We start from the raw sequence: 16043 nt of genomic DNA, 5'->3' as shown, positions 1-16043 counted from the left end.
GCTCTTTTCAGATGACTTTTAAATAATCCTATCTCTTACTAGGAATCTTTACAACCTCTTTCAGGAATTCTTCTTTTTTTCAGAAACCATATCCTGAAGACTTAAACTTTAAAAAAAAAAAAAATGTATTCTCTTACCCTCCACTCTTCCTCAATTTCCGTTATTTCTTTCTTCCCCCACTCTACTTTTATTTTATATCTTTAGATCTCCCTTTAACTCTTCTATAATAATTAACTAAAATACACTTTCATTGTACTTACAAACATGCTTATTCAAGAGTTTATTTTTTATTCTTATTTTTAAAGGAGGTAACAAGAATGATTTGTATATTCTTTCCAAGATACTATAAAAAAAAAAACTTCTAAAATTTTTTAAAAGGTGATTGGAATGAACTGTGTACCATAAACTTTTTCTTGTAATGTTTTTATATGTATACATAAAATTTTTTAAAGATATAGGATTCGAAAGGAATCCAACTATAATGAAAAACAGCTCAATATCATATAAAACCAATTATGCTTAAAGAGTAAACTACCACAAGTGTATGGGTGTAAACGCCAGTGAAGAATCTCAATTTCAAAAACCTTCAAAAAACAAAAGTTGAAATAATAATGCTGACTAGCTAATGCTTTAGTATCACAGATTGCTGTCTGACAATAACCCTGCAAGGTAAGTATCACTGTCCTCATGACCTATGCCTGAGAGGCTTAAAGAAGCTAAGTGAGGTTCCCAAGGTGACACAGCTTCCAGTGGCAGAGCCGAGTCACAAGCCTTTCTTCAAGGCCCAAATTCCTAACCATGTTTCCCTTCTCATTACCACAGGCGCCATCCAAAATGCAGGACTTTTCTTATCTCATTACCAGCCACTGTAAAGGTTTCTACAACTCTGAGTCTTTTTCCACATGTTTCAACCTGCACTGACACTCCAGTGCCCACATGACTGAGTCTAGGTTCTTGAATCAGGAATTCAAGACCCTCATCAAGACACCCTTCTCTTAACAAACGAACCATAGAAAACATAAGGCCGACATTTAGCTACGACGTACACCACATTCTCCTACCACTTCCAACCTTCACTAGCATCATTAGTCCTGACTGAAATGCCGTCTGCTGTCACCCACGGCCACTTGTTTAAATTCCACTCAAATCTCCAGGTATAGGTCAAACACAATCTCAGAGAAGCCTTCTATTTCCAGCCAGCAATACAATTATTAAATATGTCCATGAAATGTAATTATTCATGCCACAGAAAGCTTTTTTTTCAAATTCTCAAGTATGTTATGCTCATCTCACCATCAAACCTCTGCTGTATTCACCACCTGGAACATTCTTCTCACTCCGTTTCCTTTGACTAACTCTTACTTGTCCTTCAAGTCTCAGTTCAGAGGAGACTTTCTCTGGAGAACCTTTCTTCACTGCCCCCACCTTGGACCACCTCCTCACAGCCCAGAGGAGCTAACTGGCTGTTTACTTGTCTGTCTCCCTATTAGACTAAATCTCATAACAGACTCCATTAACTTTGCTTACAGATGTATTTCAACATCTAACATAGTGCCTGGCATGTGACTGGAACAATTTTAATGAATTGACAGTTAAACTTCCCTTATTACACTGATTAACCCAGAGACAAACTTCAAAGTACAGGACTTTGCAATTGGTGATTCTAATTAAATAACTGTTGGATGAAATAATTCTTGTGGTACATGGGCTATATTAACTGAGTTCTCAAACAATACGGACTGAACTGCAAAGTAGTACAAATGTGAATACTTGACAATGTCTCATAAACAAGGATAATAATTTAAAATTCATTTCAGTGGTTAAAACTTATAACTGAATCAAACTACAAGGTTTGCTTGAATTAATACAAATCATTTTCTCATTGCAATTTGCAGCTACATACATTCCTCAATTATTATTTATCTGTACTATAAAGTTGTACACACTCCAAGTTACCTGGACTCTTTACTATCAGTGTGCATTCTCAGTATTGCTTTAATGTATCAATTGCTGTTAATACGCCAACCTATTTTTGTCATTTTAAAACCTTCACTCTTCCACGATCAAGCTCTTTTCTTCCTCCTACAATCTATAAAATTATCTTATGTTTTCTAAATAATATAGTCCATTTCTTCCACAAGTCTCTCTTCATTAAAAGCCTAATTCAGGTTTAGCTTTAATTCATATATCTATGAGTTCATTCATTCATGAGCACCTGTCTCATGGCAAACACTATGCATGGCTCAGCTGGTAAAGAATATGCCTGCAATGCAGGAGACCTGGGTTCAATCCCTGGGTTGGGAAGATCCCCTGGAGAAAGGAAAGGCTAACCGCTCCAGTATTCTGGCCTAGAGAATTCCATGGACTGTATAGAGTCAGACATGACTGAGAAACTTTCACTTTAAGATAAGAGTTTTATAAATTTCAGGAGGTGTTAATATCCGATAAAGGCCTAATAAGACTCAGGATCATTCATAATTATTAATAAGACACCAGAACAAGATTAGAAAATGGAAGTTAAAACTTAGAAAACTATTTGCATTATATGGAAACCAAAAAAAGAAGAAAAGAACATTTCAGTAGTAAAAGATACAAAAGATAAACAGACAATTCAAAGAACATAAATGGCTCTAAAAAAAGTGTAAGATACTATATTTCACTAATTAAAATAATAATATTTCATCTGTTCTGTACCTACGAACAAAAGCTCTCACCACCAGTGTTCACAAGGACATACTTTGCTGTAAGATACTAACTAAGACAGTTTTTCTAGGGAACAATCTGGGAAGTAAAAATAGTACGCAGCTTTTGATGCAGAGATTCTACTTCTATGACTACTACCTTAGGAAGACACAAGGTGCATCACAAAATGCATGTATGCGTCTCACTTGTTGTTGTTCGTCACCAAGTCATGCCCGACTCTTGGGAACCCCACGGACTGCAGCCCAACAGGCTCCTCTGTCACAGGATTTCCCAGGCAAGAATACTGGAGCGGGATGCCATTTTCTTCTCCAGGGGATTGTTCCGACCCAGGGATTGAACCCACCTCTCCTTTATTAGAAGGCAGATTCTATACCACTGAGCCATCAGGTAAAAGAGCGTCATTGCAGAACTACTTGTAATAGTAAAAAAAATAAACCACAAGTCCACTGATTAGGGATACAATAAATGTATCTACCCATTTGGGAAACTATGTAGCAGTTAAGAGAGATAAGGAAAAACTTGTGCTAACATAATAATACATTATTACAAGAAAGAAAAACACTATTAGAATAGTATGAATATATTGAAACATTTCATACTAGAATCAACCCAGTGACATCATTACATGGTTAACAGTGAATCCACTCCAGGTTATTTTTATATTATTCCCAAATGTGTCAAGACTGTGGCTGAAGACTTTGGGACTAAATTATCCTACCAGGCCACTCCAGCTCTAATATTCTTTAATTCTAAGAACCTTTCACAAATATAGCTTGCTCTTACAAGGCCCCAATGGGTCTTCCCTACATGTTTAAGTGCCCTCTATCAAAAGGCAACATGAAAATGCTAAAGTGTCCAGAATTCTAAATCCACGATGCAAAGCCTGAGTTAACACTATCCTACTGACTATCAGTGACAATTAATGTTGCATACATACATTTATATTCAATCAAAATCATAGATACAATTACCTCTTACCTCAATAATACCATAAAGACCATTAAATCTTGGGGATAAAAAACTAAGAAAGATACTAGAAACTCTTGAACATTTAAAGAGATGAATAACAAATTTTGCTTATATGACACACAATCTAAAAACACTAACTATAAATCAAACTCTATTAGAGACAATCAGAGACCACAGTGTGGCCGCCTCCAGTGGGCACAACTGAGATCTGGAGTCAGAGGCCCTGGGGATGAAGACCATATTTTTGGCTCCAGAATCCAAGCAAATCTAATAGACTATCTAAATCTCATTTATAAAATGAAGAGAGGTATAACAAATGTACTGTATACATATGTGTGTACGCATGCTCAGTCGCTCAGTCATGTCTGACTCTTTGCTGCTTCATGGACTGTAGCCCACAGGCTCCTCTGTCCATGGAATTCTCCAGGCCAGAATACTGGAGTAGGTAGCCTTTCCCTTCTCCAGGGGATCTTCCCAACCCCACGACCGAACCCGGGTCACCTGTATTATAGGCAGTTTCTTTATCGTCTAAAGCACCAGAGAAATAAACCTATAAAACATGTAAAATGTGCCTAATATTGTGCCTGAGACAAAAAAGGTTCTCAAATACTGTCTAATGGAAACAGGTGCATCGCTATCGCTTTCATTAAGGTATCCAGTCTGTTCCCCTTAATTTTTGTAATACTGCATGTACAACCATCCTATTTAATCCTGATATTGCAGGTTAGAAAGGGGTTTCCGGCCCCTTAAAGGTCTGCTGCTGCTGCTGCTAAGTCACTTCAGTCGTGTCCGACTCTGTGTGACCCCACAGACAGAAGCCCACCAGGCTCCCCCATTCCTGGGATTCTCCAGGCAAGAACACTGGAATGGGTTGCCATAAAGGTCTACTTGTTGACATACTCCTTTCCACTAAAATATACAAAAATGTGGCATCTCAAAAACTCAAGGAGGGAGGAAGCATACTTACAAAGCATACCCCCCAAACTCCGGGCTGCTGTCCTCTGAGCTCAGAGCTCTTCTTAGGCACGTATGTCTGCCTCTTATCATTTCTTCATGAGGTTCAGGGCAAGAGGCCTAGTCAAATGGAGGATCTTTGGTTGCCCCTACACTTTCCCCAAACCACCTACAGATAAATGAAACAAGGAGTAAAACACACCTATATCCTTAACATTTTTTAAGCAATTAATGATAAAGTAAGCTCACCCTATGGACAGTTTTTGTGCATGGCAGAGAATAAATCACATCAAATCAGAGGACAGAGAAACTGCTTCTTGGATCATGCAAACGCCCCACTGAAGTCACAGGAGTTCTTCACATCCAAGTGCCCAGACAGCATACTCCTCGCTGGGGACTTCCACCCATCCCTTAGTCTGGCTAGATCATGCTGCAGTGTGAACTGTAGCCCAAGTCTAGCCAAAGGTACTATCCCTAAGTCTATTAGTGGGTAAATTAACTAAGGCAGGTAATGAATTTAACATGTTTCTTCTGAATTTAATGGACCAAACGTATTTCTAAGCTATTAAATGAACTACATTCTAGTACTCCTAAAGGAAATACTTTATAAACTGCCCAGCTCTTCCAACACTTAGTACAGCAAATAAATAAGTAAAAATAAAATGCCTTTGGTTGTAAAATCTGTGGATAGAAATATTCTCAATTCTCTGTGACTCCTTTCCAAGCAGTCTGTAAGAATCCACAGAAAATTTCTGGAAAATTGGTAACTGTCCACATAAAAAGCAGATCAGAATACATCTATAAATCACTCCAAGAGGAAAAAAAGTATTCTCTTAGTCAAAATAAACAGTCAAGAGAGAGTCCAAAGTGACCCAGAGGTCATGCAGTGGGACAGGACGTAGGCATGATGCATAGTCAACTCTTTCAACAAAACAGCAACCTTCATTCTAGAGAGTCATGGACACACACAAACCAAAATGTTAACCTTCTAGCTATGCTGTCTACTACAGCAGTCACTAGCCAAAAGTGGCTAAAGTGCTGCTGCTGCTGCTAAGTTGCACCAGTGTGTCCGACTCTGTGCGACCCCATAGACGGCAGCCCACCAGGCTCCCCCGTCCCTGGGATTCTCCAGGCAAGAACACTGGAGTGGGTTGCCATTTCCTTCTCCGGCTAAAGTGCTACACACATAAAATACACACAACATTTAGTCCATTTTTTTAAGTTATTTTAAGATGTGAAATATCTCCAGTTTCATTCTGACTTCATGTTGAGAGTGAAAACATTTTGGATGTGTCAAAAAATTACTTAAAAGTAATTTCACCAGCTCCTTTTTACTTTAGTATGGGTACTAAAAAAATTTAAACTTGCATGTGTGGCTTACACTGTGTGTCTATGGGCACAGCTTTATATAATCAAAAAAAGTAACAAACACTGAGCCCTCCCTGGGGGCTAGGCAACTGGTTAGATACTTGATATAATACTTGGCATAGGGCTGCAAAGCGGTTTTATAGAACGTCCGCAGAAGCGACCGAGCTCCATGAAACCGCTGAGGGAGCGGCTGGAATTCAATGTCAGGTGTTGACAGGAAATAAACTTCTGGAAGGGACTGTTAACAGCTGACGCTGAGGCCACTTCCATGTTGGCAAAGGAAGAGAAGGCACTTATACAGACAGCGCTCCCGAGGGTGGCGAGTTTTTGTGACTCCAAATCAGGTCCGAAGCGTCCAATTACATCCCAGGCCAGGCCACGCACACGCCAGGAGCCCGACCTCCGTGACAGCTCAAGCTTCACAGCCGCTGGCGACGGGACGCGCTGTGCTCTCGAAAAGAGAACCACCAAGTTCCAACTCCCGGGATAACGAGCCCAGGACCCGACTGCAGACACGCACGCCGAGGGAAGCGCGGCGCGGGGGTGCCGGGCACGCCGTACCCCAGCTTCGCCACAGACGCGACCCGGCCCCGGCGCCAGCCCAGGGCTTCCGGGCAGCTCCGGCGGCCCGACCCCCGGCCCAGGGGACGCGGGACCCGAGACGTCAGGACAAGACAGGGAAGTGGTGCGGAAAGGGCGAGGGGCGGCTGAGGGGAGCTACCTGGGCTAGAAGAGGACCCCAGGTCCTTAACGCCGGGTCACTGCCGCGGCCCCACCCGGCTCCCGCGGCCACCGGCGACCCCAGTAGGTGTAACTGACCAGACGCGGCGACGCAACCGACTCCGCTCTCCACAGACTCGCAGCTATGGCAACTTGAACTAGCCGCCCAGCCGCGGCGAAGGTACAGGGCCCCGCTGCCCCCGCTTGGCCCTCTGGGAGTTGTAGTCCATCTCATGCTCAAGAGCAAGGAGTTACTAGGAGAGAGCGACTCTAGGAGAAACTGCATTTCCCGTGATGCCTTATGACTGGTCTTGCGGGTGACTTTCCCGGAAGAGGCCGGATTAGCGGGCACCTGAGTCCTTCGGCGGCGCCCTCTTGCTCTGTTTTTTGTTAAAGTGCCAGTAGCAGCTGTAAGAGACAACCCCCAGATAAAGAATTAAGAGAGCTGCTTTTGCCCTCACTCTAGCATAATCAGAAAAGTCTAAATTATTCATTTAAAATAACAACAACAACAACAAAAATCTAAGTAGTTGTAATACACAAACTATGTTTCTTTCACTCTATGGGGAACAGGGAAGTGTAATTTCCAACAGTGAGAGGGGAAAAACCACTTTACACCAGGACCCAGTGTCTGTTTCTGAAGGCTCACAAATTCTCAGAACTGAAAGGGAACAGTGAAGATTGTCTAATCAAATTCTTTGGCCTGGAAAGTAAATGACGCGACTGAAGCCGCACAGTTCACGAATGGCAGACCCCAAGCGTATGCGGCTGTCCCCTCACGGCTGCTGCTACCTTCAGTGCAGGCTGTCATCTCCTCAGTCGTTCTGGAACGTGAGAGAGACATACTCCACTGCAGATGTCGGTTTCAGTCATGAAAAGGTGATGATAAAACCTTCAACAAACAATTGAACTCTGGAGATGCTATTGCTGCCGCTGCTAAGTCGCTTCAATCGTGTCGACTCTGTGCGACCCCACAGACGGCAGCCCACCAGGCTCCCCCGTCCCTGGGATTCTCCAGGCAAGAACTCTGGAGTGGGTTGCCGTTTCCTGCTCCAACGCATGAAAGTGAAAGTGAAGTCGCTCAGTCGTGTCCAACTCTTTGCGACCCTATGGACTGTAGCCTACTAGGCTCCTCCATCCATGAGATTTTCCAGGCAAGAATATTGGAGTGGGTTGCCATTTCCTGCTCCAGGAAATGCTATTCAAGAAGACCATTAATTCTTCCCTCCTCAAAGCAAAAATCAAATCTTATTTTATCTGTGAAAGTTTTCCTGCCTACCTTCAGTAGAGCTAAATCACATTTCTAAACTACACAGTTTCCTTATTCTAATAATTCTGTACTTTAATCCCATCCCAGTTGGTCTCCTTCACTAGACACTAGGGCTTCCCTGGTGGCTCAGCTGGTAAAGAATCTGCCTGCAACATGGAAGACCTGGATTCGATCCATGGGTTGGGAAGATCCCCTGGAGAAGGGAAAGGCTACCCACGCCAGTATTCTGGCCTAGAGAATTCCATGGACTGTAAAGTCTTGGGGTTGCAAAGACTTGGACACTACTGAAAGACTGTCACTTTCACTAGATTCTAAGCCCTTCAAACACAGGATCCTAACCTTTTAAAATTTTTCTCTCCTCGGCTTTTCCTCACTGCACATTCTCCCTTTGTCTCTCTTTTCCCCCCTACCTCATGCTTGTGTGCGTACACACAAGCACACAAAATTATACTATATATTACAATTATTCAAATATTTTCTCTGGCCCACACTGAGAGGTAAAGTTTATTTTATATGCAGTTTGGATATAAAATAATTCTTCTAAAGCTCTAACTATATATTTGCATCCATCTTCAAGCATTTGCTCAAAGTTGTATTCAAGAATGTGCTCCACCTGATACTGAAATTAAGGTAATTCAGAACAACCTTAAGCTTTCCAAATGCATCTGGAAGCATAATAGTAACTTCATTTATTTGCTAACATTTTAATTTTTCAAAACAAATGTATTCATTTAACTCAGCAAATACATGCTGTATTTTTCTATGAACCAGACATTGTACGAGGCCCTGAAGATGTAGTAAAAAAAAAAAAAAAAAAGGATAAACAACATCATCTCTGCCCACATGTTGCTCAGAGTGAAGTGAGGGAAATAGATTATGAAACAAATTATTACAAACCCAGGTGAGGGTAATACATAGGTTTCTATTAGTTCAGTTCAGTTGCTCAGTCATGTCTGACTCTTTGCGAACCCATGGACTGCAGCACACCAGGCCTCTCTGTCCATCACCAACTCCCAGAGTTTACTCATGTCCATTGAGTCTGTGATGCCATCCAACCATCTCATCCTCTCTTGTCCCCTTCTCTTCCCGCCTTTAATCTTTCCCTGCATCAGGGTCTTTTCAAATGAGTCAGTTCTTGGCATCAGGTGGCCAAAATATTGGAGTGTCAGCTTCAGCATCAGTCCTTCCAATGAGTATTCACAATTGATGTCCTTTAGGATGGACTGGTTGGATCTCCTTACAGTCCAAGGGACTCTCAAAAGGCTCCTCCAACACCACAGTTCAAACGCATCAGTTCTTCAGCGCTCAACTTTTTTTATAGTTCAACTAACATTTTGGAACCAGTCTGCTGTGCCATGTCTAGTTCTAGCTGTTGTTTCTTGACCTTGAAAAACCATTGCTTTGACTAGATGGACTTTTGCTGACAAAGTAATATCTCTGCTTTTTAACATGCTGTCTAGATTGGTCATAACTTATCTTCCAAGGAGCAAGCATCTTTTAATTTCATGGCTGCAGTCACCATCTGCAATGATTTTGGAGCCCCAAAAAATGAAAGTCTCTCACTGTTGCCACTGTTTCCCTGTTTATTTGCCATGAAGTGATGGGAACAGATGCCATGATGTTAGTTTTCTGAATGTTGAGCTTTAAGCCAACTATTTCACTCTCCTCTTTCACTTTCATCAAGAGGCTCTTTAATTCTTCTTCACTTTCTGCCATAAGGGTGGTGTCATCTGCATATCTGAGGTTATTGATATTTATTCGGGCAATCTTGATTCCAGCTAGTGCTTCATCCAGCCCAGCATTTCGCATGATGTACTCTGCATATAAGTTAAACAAGCAGGGTGACAATATACAGCTTTGACCTACTCCTTTCCTGATTTGGAACCAGTCTGCTGTTCCATGTCTAGTTCTAGCTGTTGTTTCTTGACCTGCATATGGATTTCTCAGTCCATCTCTTGAAGAATTTTCCACAGTTTGTTGTTTTCCACATAATCAGGCTTTGGCATAGTCAATAAAGCAGAAGTAGATGTTTTTCTGGAACTCTCTTGGTTTTTCGATGATCTAACAGATGCTGGCATAGAGACAAAAAAGACACTTCCTGATGAACTGATGTCTGATCAACTGCAGGAAGATTGACTACCAAAAAAGCTAATGAAATCTTGAGATGTATTAATAAAAATTTATTTTTCCACAACCTCTTTTCCCTGGCTCGATGATATTTAGAAAATGGGACAAATTCTGGGGACCCCATTTTTAAAGTGATATTAACAAAATAAAGCAAATTCAGAGGATATAACTTAGACTTATGGATAAAGAATCAGCATTGAGTTCATTATGACAAAGAAATTTTAAAACACATTGTCAAATTTATCGCAACTTTCTATCATATGGTGTGCTCTCAATACACCAGTATGCTATATGCTATCCAGAAAAAATATACTGAAGTCAGATCATAGACTCTTTCTCGTTCTCAGCAAAAGACATGAAATAAAGCTAATTAAAAAAAAGCGATTTTACATAAAATGTGCCTTGTAACTTCCAAATTACCTTTAGTGCTTTTAATTGATATGACAGGCACACATTATCCAATCCCAAAAGCACAGTTAAGTCGAACCACCTGAATCTAGAATTGGAAAAACCCATAAGAATTATCACCTGCAGTACATAGTTTTCTTTCACAGTGTTAACAGAGGCAGAGAGAGGTTACCTGATGTATTGGGTTTGCTAGGACTGCCATAATAAAACACCACAGAATGAACTGAAACAGCAGAAATTGATTTCTCCCAGCTCCAAGTCCAAGACCAAGGCATCAGCACGTTCGGGTCCTCCGGAAGCCTCTTTCCTTGGCCTGTAGGTATTTCCTTCTCTGTGTCCTCACGTGCCTTTTCACTGTGCAGGCAGTTAGTAACCTGGAGCCTTTCTTCTTATAAAGACACCAGTCACATTGGACTAGGGCCCCACATTTATATCCTCATTAAACCATCCCTGGGTGGTTTAATGAGCAATTAACATACACAAACCTTAATTACCTCCTCAAAGGCCCTGTCTTCAAAGATCATAACAATGAAGGTTCAGTTCAGTTCAGTTGCTCAGTCGTGTCCAACTCTTTGCAACCCCCTCAGAATGCAGCACACCAGGCTTCCCTGTCCATCACCAACTCCCGGAGCTCACTCAAACTCATGTCCATCGAGTCGGTGATGCCATTCAACCATCTCATCCTCTGTCGTCCCCTTCTCCTTCAATCTTTCCCAGCATCAGGGTTTTTTTTCCAATGAGTCAGTTCTTCGCATTAGGTGGCCAAAGTATTGGAGTTTCAGCTTCAGCATCAGTCCTTTCAATGACTATTCAGGACTGATTTCCTTTTGGATTGACTGGTTAGTTACCACTTCAATATATGGGACAAGGGAATGAAGAAAGCACAATTCAGTGCATAACACATTTCTCTAAAACTGTACCTCTGCAGGATTACTAGCATCAGTGACCCTCCCACCACCCAATATCTTGATAAAATTAGGCAGATAATTTTGAGAGGGTAACAGGTAGGAAGGCCAGAGGTTCTCAAGCAGCAGAAGGAAATAAACTGTAGGTGGAAGACTTTTTTTCCCCTTCTCTACACAAAATTAAAAGAGACTTCTTTTAATTCTGTGTTAACACCTGGTTCTGCCTTGAGCCAACCAATGTGTTTTTCTTACAGAAATATTTTTCTTAAGCTATGTTAATGAAGCTATGTATTTGCTTTGGAATCTGCTTTTCTTCAAAATGGTTCAAAAAGAAAAAAGACTAACTTTTCTTTTCTCAAACCATGAACTGGATGTTAAAACTGGATTTAGAAAAGGCAGAGGAACCTGAGATCAAATTGCCAACATCCGCTGGATCATCGAAAAAGCAAGAGAGTTCCAAAAAATCATTTATTTCTGTTTTATTAACTATGCCAAAGCCTTTGACTGTGTGGACCAAAACAAACTCTGGAAAATTCTTAAAGCGATGGGAATAGCAGACCACATGACCTGCCTCTTGAGAAATCTATATGCAGGTCAGGAAGCAACAGTTAGAACTGGACATGGAACAACAGACTGTTCCAAATAGGGAAAGGAGTATGTCAAGGCTGTATATTGTCACCGTGCTTATTTAACTTATATGCAGAGTACATCATGAGGAACACTGGGCTGGAAGAAGCACAAGCTGGAATCAAGATTGATGGGAGAAATATCAATAACCTCAGATATGCAGATGACAACACCCTTATGGCAGAAAGTGAAGAAGAACTAAAGAGCCTCTTGACGAAAGTGAAAGAGGAGAATGAAAAAGTTGGCTTAAAACTCAGCATTCAGAAAACTAAGATCATGGTATATCCTCCCATCATTTAATGGCAAATAGATGGGCAAACAATGGAAACAGTGGCTGACTTTATTTTGGGGGGCTCCAAAATCACTGCAGATGGTGACTACAGACATGAAATTAAAAGACACTTGCTTCTTGAAAGAAAAGCTGTGACCAACCTAGACACTATATTAAAAGCAGAGACATTGCTTTGCCAACAAAGGTCCATCTAGTCAAGGCTGTGGTTTTTCCAGTAGTCATGTATGAATGTGAGAGTTGGACTGTGAGGAAAGCTGATCACCGAAGAATTGATGCTTTTAAACTGTGGTGTTGGAGGAGACTCCTGAGAGTCCCTTGGACTGCAAGAAGATCCAGTCAGTCCATCCTAAATATTCTTGCATCAGCAACCTTTCATTTTTTACATACCCCACCCACATGCAATGCTAAGTCACTTCACTCGTGTCTGATTTCTGTTACCCTATGACTGATACCCACCAGGCTCTTCTGTCCATGGAATTCTCCAAGCAAGAATACTGGAGTGAATTGCCATTCCCTCCTCCGGGGATCTTCCTGACCTGGGAATCAAACCCAAATCTCTTATGTCTCCTGCATTGGCAGACTTGGGAGTAAGTAAGACCTGGGAAGCCCTTAGTTCACCCACAGTGCCCCCTTACTGGGAATGATCCTACCCACAGCACTGGGACCCCAAAGACCTTGTTTGTATTATACAAAGTCCCTACCTCTCTGACTAAGATGGTTGAACAAGGGGCAGATGCCTGAAATAATTTGGGCCAATTTATTCTCCTTATCCTATAAAACTAGGACACAAGAATTTCATTCATTGCCTGAATAGTCTTGATGTACAGCTACAAGCTGAGGTGGTCATAGTGAGGTGACCATCTTCAACAATTTTCAAGGAGAGACTGAAAAAATCTCACGTGCAGAGGAAGAGAGAAACAAATGAATAAAGCAGGAACAAACTGCACAGTCTCAGGGAAACAGGCCTAGGAAAAGACAGCCTTGCTTCCCGACAACTAAGTTCCTGGTTCCAATCCCACTTGTATATCCTATATTCCTGATTCAGGATACCCTAGAGGCAGCTGCTGTTGCTGCTGCTGCTGCTGCTGCTGCTGCTGCTGCTGCTAAGTCACTTCAGTCGTGTCCGACTCTGTGTGACCCCAAAGACGGAAGTCCACCAGGCTCCCCCGTCCCTGGGATTCTCCAGGCAAGAACACTGGAGTGGGTTGCCATTTCCTTCTCCAATGTGTGAAAGTGAAAGTGAAGTCGCTCAGTCGTGTCCGACCCTTAGTGACCCCACAGACTGCAGCCTACCAGGCTCCTCCATCCATGGGATTTTCTAGGCAAGAGTACTGGAGTGGCTTGCCATTGCCTTCTCCGCTAGAGGCAGCTAAAGGTGGTAAAATGCACAGATTCTAGAGCCAGATCACTCAGGTTAAAATCTTAGCCATAATACCTATCTACAGTTTGACCCTGATGCTAAGAACAGTACCTAATGTGTAGGGTTGTTGTGAGGATAAAAGTCAATTAATGTGTGTGAAGGATTTAGCCCAGTGCCTAGCCCATAGTAAGCAGTCAATACAGGTTAGGTGATAGATAGTAAGATATCTTAAAATGTCAGTTCCATGAACATTGGGACCTTGTTAGTTACTTTGTCTACCCTGCTTATTTAACTTATATGCAGAATACATCATGAGGAATGCTGGGCTGGAAGAAGCACAAGCTGGAATCAAGATTGCTGGGAGAAATATCAATAACCTCAGATATGCAGATGACACCACCCTTATGGCAGAAAGTGAAGAGGAACTCAAAAACCTCTTGATGAAAGTGAAAGAGGAGAGTGAAAAGGTTGGCTTGAAGCTCAACATTCAGAAAACTAAGATTATGGCACCTGGTCCCATCACTTCATGGGAAATAGATGGGGAAACAGTGGAAACCGTGTCAGACTTTATTTTTTTGGACTCCAAAATCACTGCAGATGCTGATTGCAGCCATGAAATTAAAAGATGCTTACTCCTCGGAAGGAAAGTTATGACCAAACTAGATAGCATATTAAAAAGCAGAGACATTACTTTGCCGACCAAGGTCCGTCTAGTCAAGGCTATGGTTTTTCCCATGGTCATGTATGGATGTGAGAGTTGGACTGTGAAGAAAGCTGAGCGCCGAAGAATTGATGCTTTTGAACTGTAGTGCTGGAGAAGACTCTTGAGAGTCCCTTGGACTGCAAGGAGATCCAACCAGTCCGTTCTAAAGGAGATCAATCCTGGGTGTTCATTGGAAGGACTGATGCTAAAGCTGAAACTCCAATACTTTGGCCACCTCATGCGACGAGTTGACTCACTGGAAAAGACTCTGATGCTGGGAGGGATTGGGGCAGGAGGAGAAGGAGACGACAATGAATGAGATGGCTGGATGGCGTCACCAACTCAATGGACATGAGTTTGAGTGAACTCCGGGAGTTGGTGATGGACAGGGAGGCCTGGCGTGCTGTGATTCATGGGGTTGCAAAGAGTCAGACACGACTGAGTGACTGAACTGAACTGAACTGAGGGCTTCCCTGGTAGCTCAGGTGGTAAAGAGTCTGCCTGCAGTGCAGGAGACCCAGGTTTGATCCGTGGGTCCGGAAGATCCCCTGGGAAGAGGAAATGGCAACCCACTCCATGAAACTACTAGCCCTGCTTTCAGAAAGGAGTTGTGGTATAAGCAAAAAATCTGGAAGCAAATATCATGAACAAGAGCAGTGCCCTCCAGAAAAAAAGTGATTCCTAACTGGAAATGTCACAAGAAACAGAAGAAAGCCCTAGAATGGGAGGTTGAAGGTGGGCTGACCTGATGGTGTTGGAAGAAAACCCACGTCCATAGAGCACTCAGCCTGCACTCAAGCAAGTACAGTTCACAGCCTGAACTTAGCTGACCTGCCCATTGACGTTAGGGGAGGATGTCCCTTCAAAAACAGCTTGCATCTTGCCTAGTGATTTTCCAGCCCAAGTATAGACCGCCTTTACCACTATACTTCACTTGGTTCTGTCCAGCCATCACAGATGGTCAAGCTCCATTATAATGTGCTAAGTTGCTCAGTCGTGTCTGACTCTTTGTGACCACATGGACTATATACAGCCCACCAGGCTCCTCTGTCCATGGGGATTCTCCAGGCGAGAATACCGGAGTGGGTTGCCATTTCCTCCTCCAAGGGATCTTCCCAATCCAGGGATCAAATCCAGGTCTCCTGCACTGCAGGCGGATTCTTTACCTTCTGAGCCATCAGGGAAGCCCAGAGGACATTATAATGCAAGAAGACAGTTATAAGTCATACGAAGGAAGATGGAGCACCAAAGTGGAACGCTATGCATAAGGTAAAAAGAAATCTCTAACATCCTGATTTGTTAGGACTGAAGGGAACTACTCAAAATGCTCTCTGTACCAACACAGTGATGAAAACCACTCCCTTTACACCAGCATAAGATGACATAAATATTTTTGACTCTATATGCATCATGTGTTCAAGATAACTGAAAATCTAATAAGAATTGAAATAAAAGATAAGATGTTGCAATAGTGGTACTGCCCACTGCTCAAAAAATCGTTTTCAACCATTCATTGTGTGGATGCACCATTGATCCCATAATAGTCTTTCTAGTCACATACTTCTTAATTATAGCTATTTGTCAAGAACATCACAAATATAAAACAACGATATTTATGTATTTAGATCAAAATGAAC

The 16043-nt window shown here is 42.1% G+C and overlaps 1 protein-coding gene across 2 annotated transcripts in view; it reads right to left on the bottom strand.

Annotated features, from left to right (window-relative positions):
- The window catches only part of CEP128 (centrosomal protein 128), a 487012-nt gene extending 480110 nt beyond the window's left edge, over nucleotides 1-6902 (bottom strand). For both annotated transcript variants that reach the window (XM_088839414.1, XM_088839415.1), the window contains exon 1: nucleotides 6716-6902. The gene's annotated coding sequence lies outside the window, so the exon portion shown is untranslated. The remainder of the gene's footprint in view (nucleotides 1-6715) is intronic.
- Nucleotides 6903-16043: the final 9141 nt, after the last annotated feature.

The sequence above is a fragment of the Moschus berezovskii genome, chromosome 9, assembly GCF_049115385.1.
Source record: "Moschus berezovskii isolate FMDL1 chromosome 9, NW_MosBer_1.0, whole genome shotgun sequence".
In the NCBI taxonomy this organism is placed as follows: Eukaryota; Metazoa; Chordata; class Mammalia; order Artiodactyla; family Moschidae; genus Moschus; species Moschus berezovskii.
The sequence above is the reverse complement of the archived record's forward strand: the minus strand, read 5'-3'. Positions and strand labels throughout refer to the sequence as shown.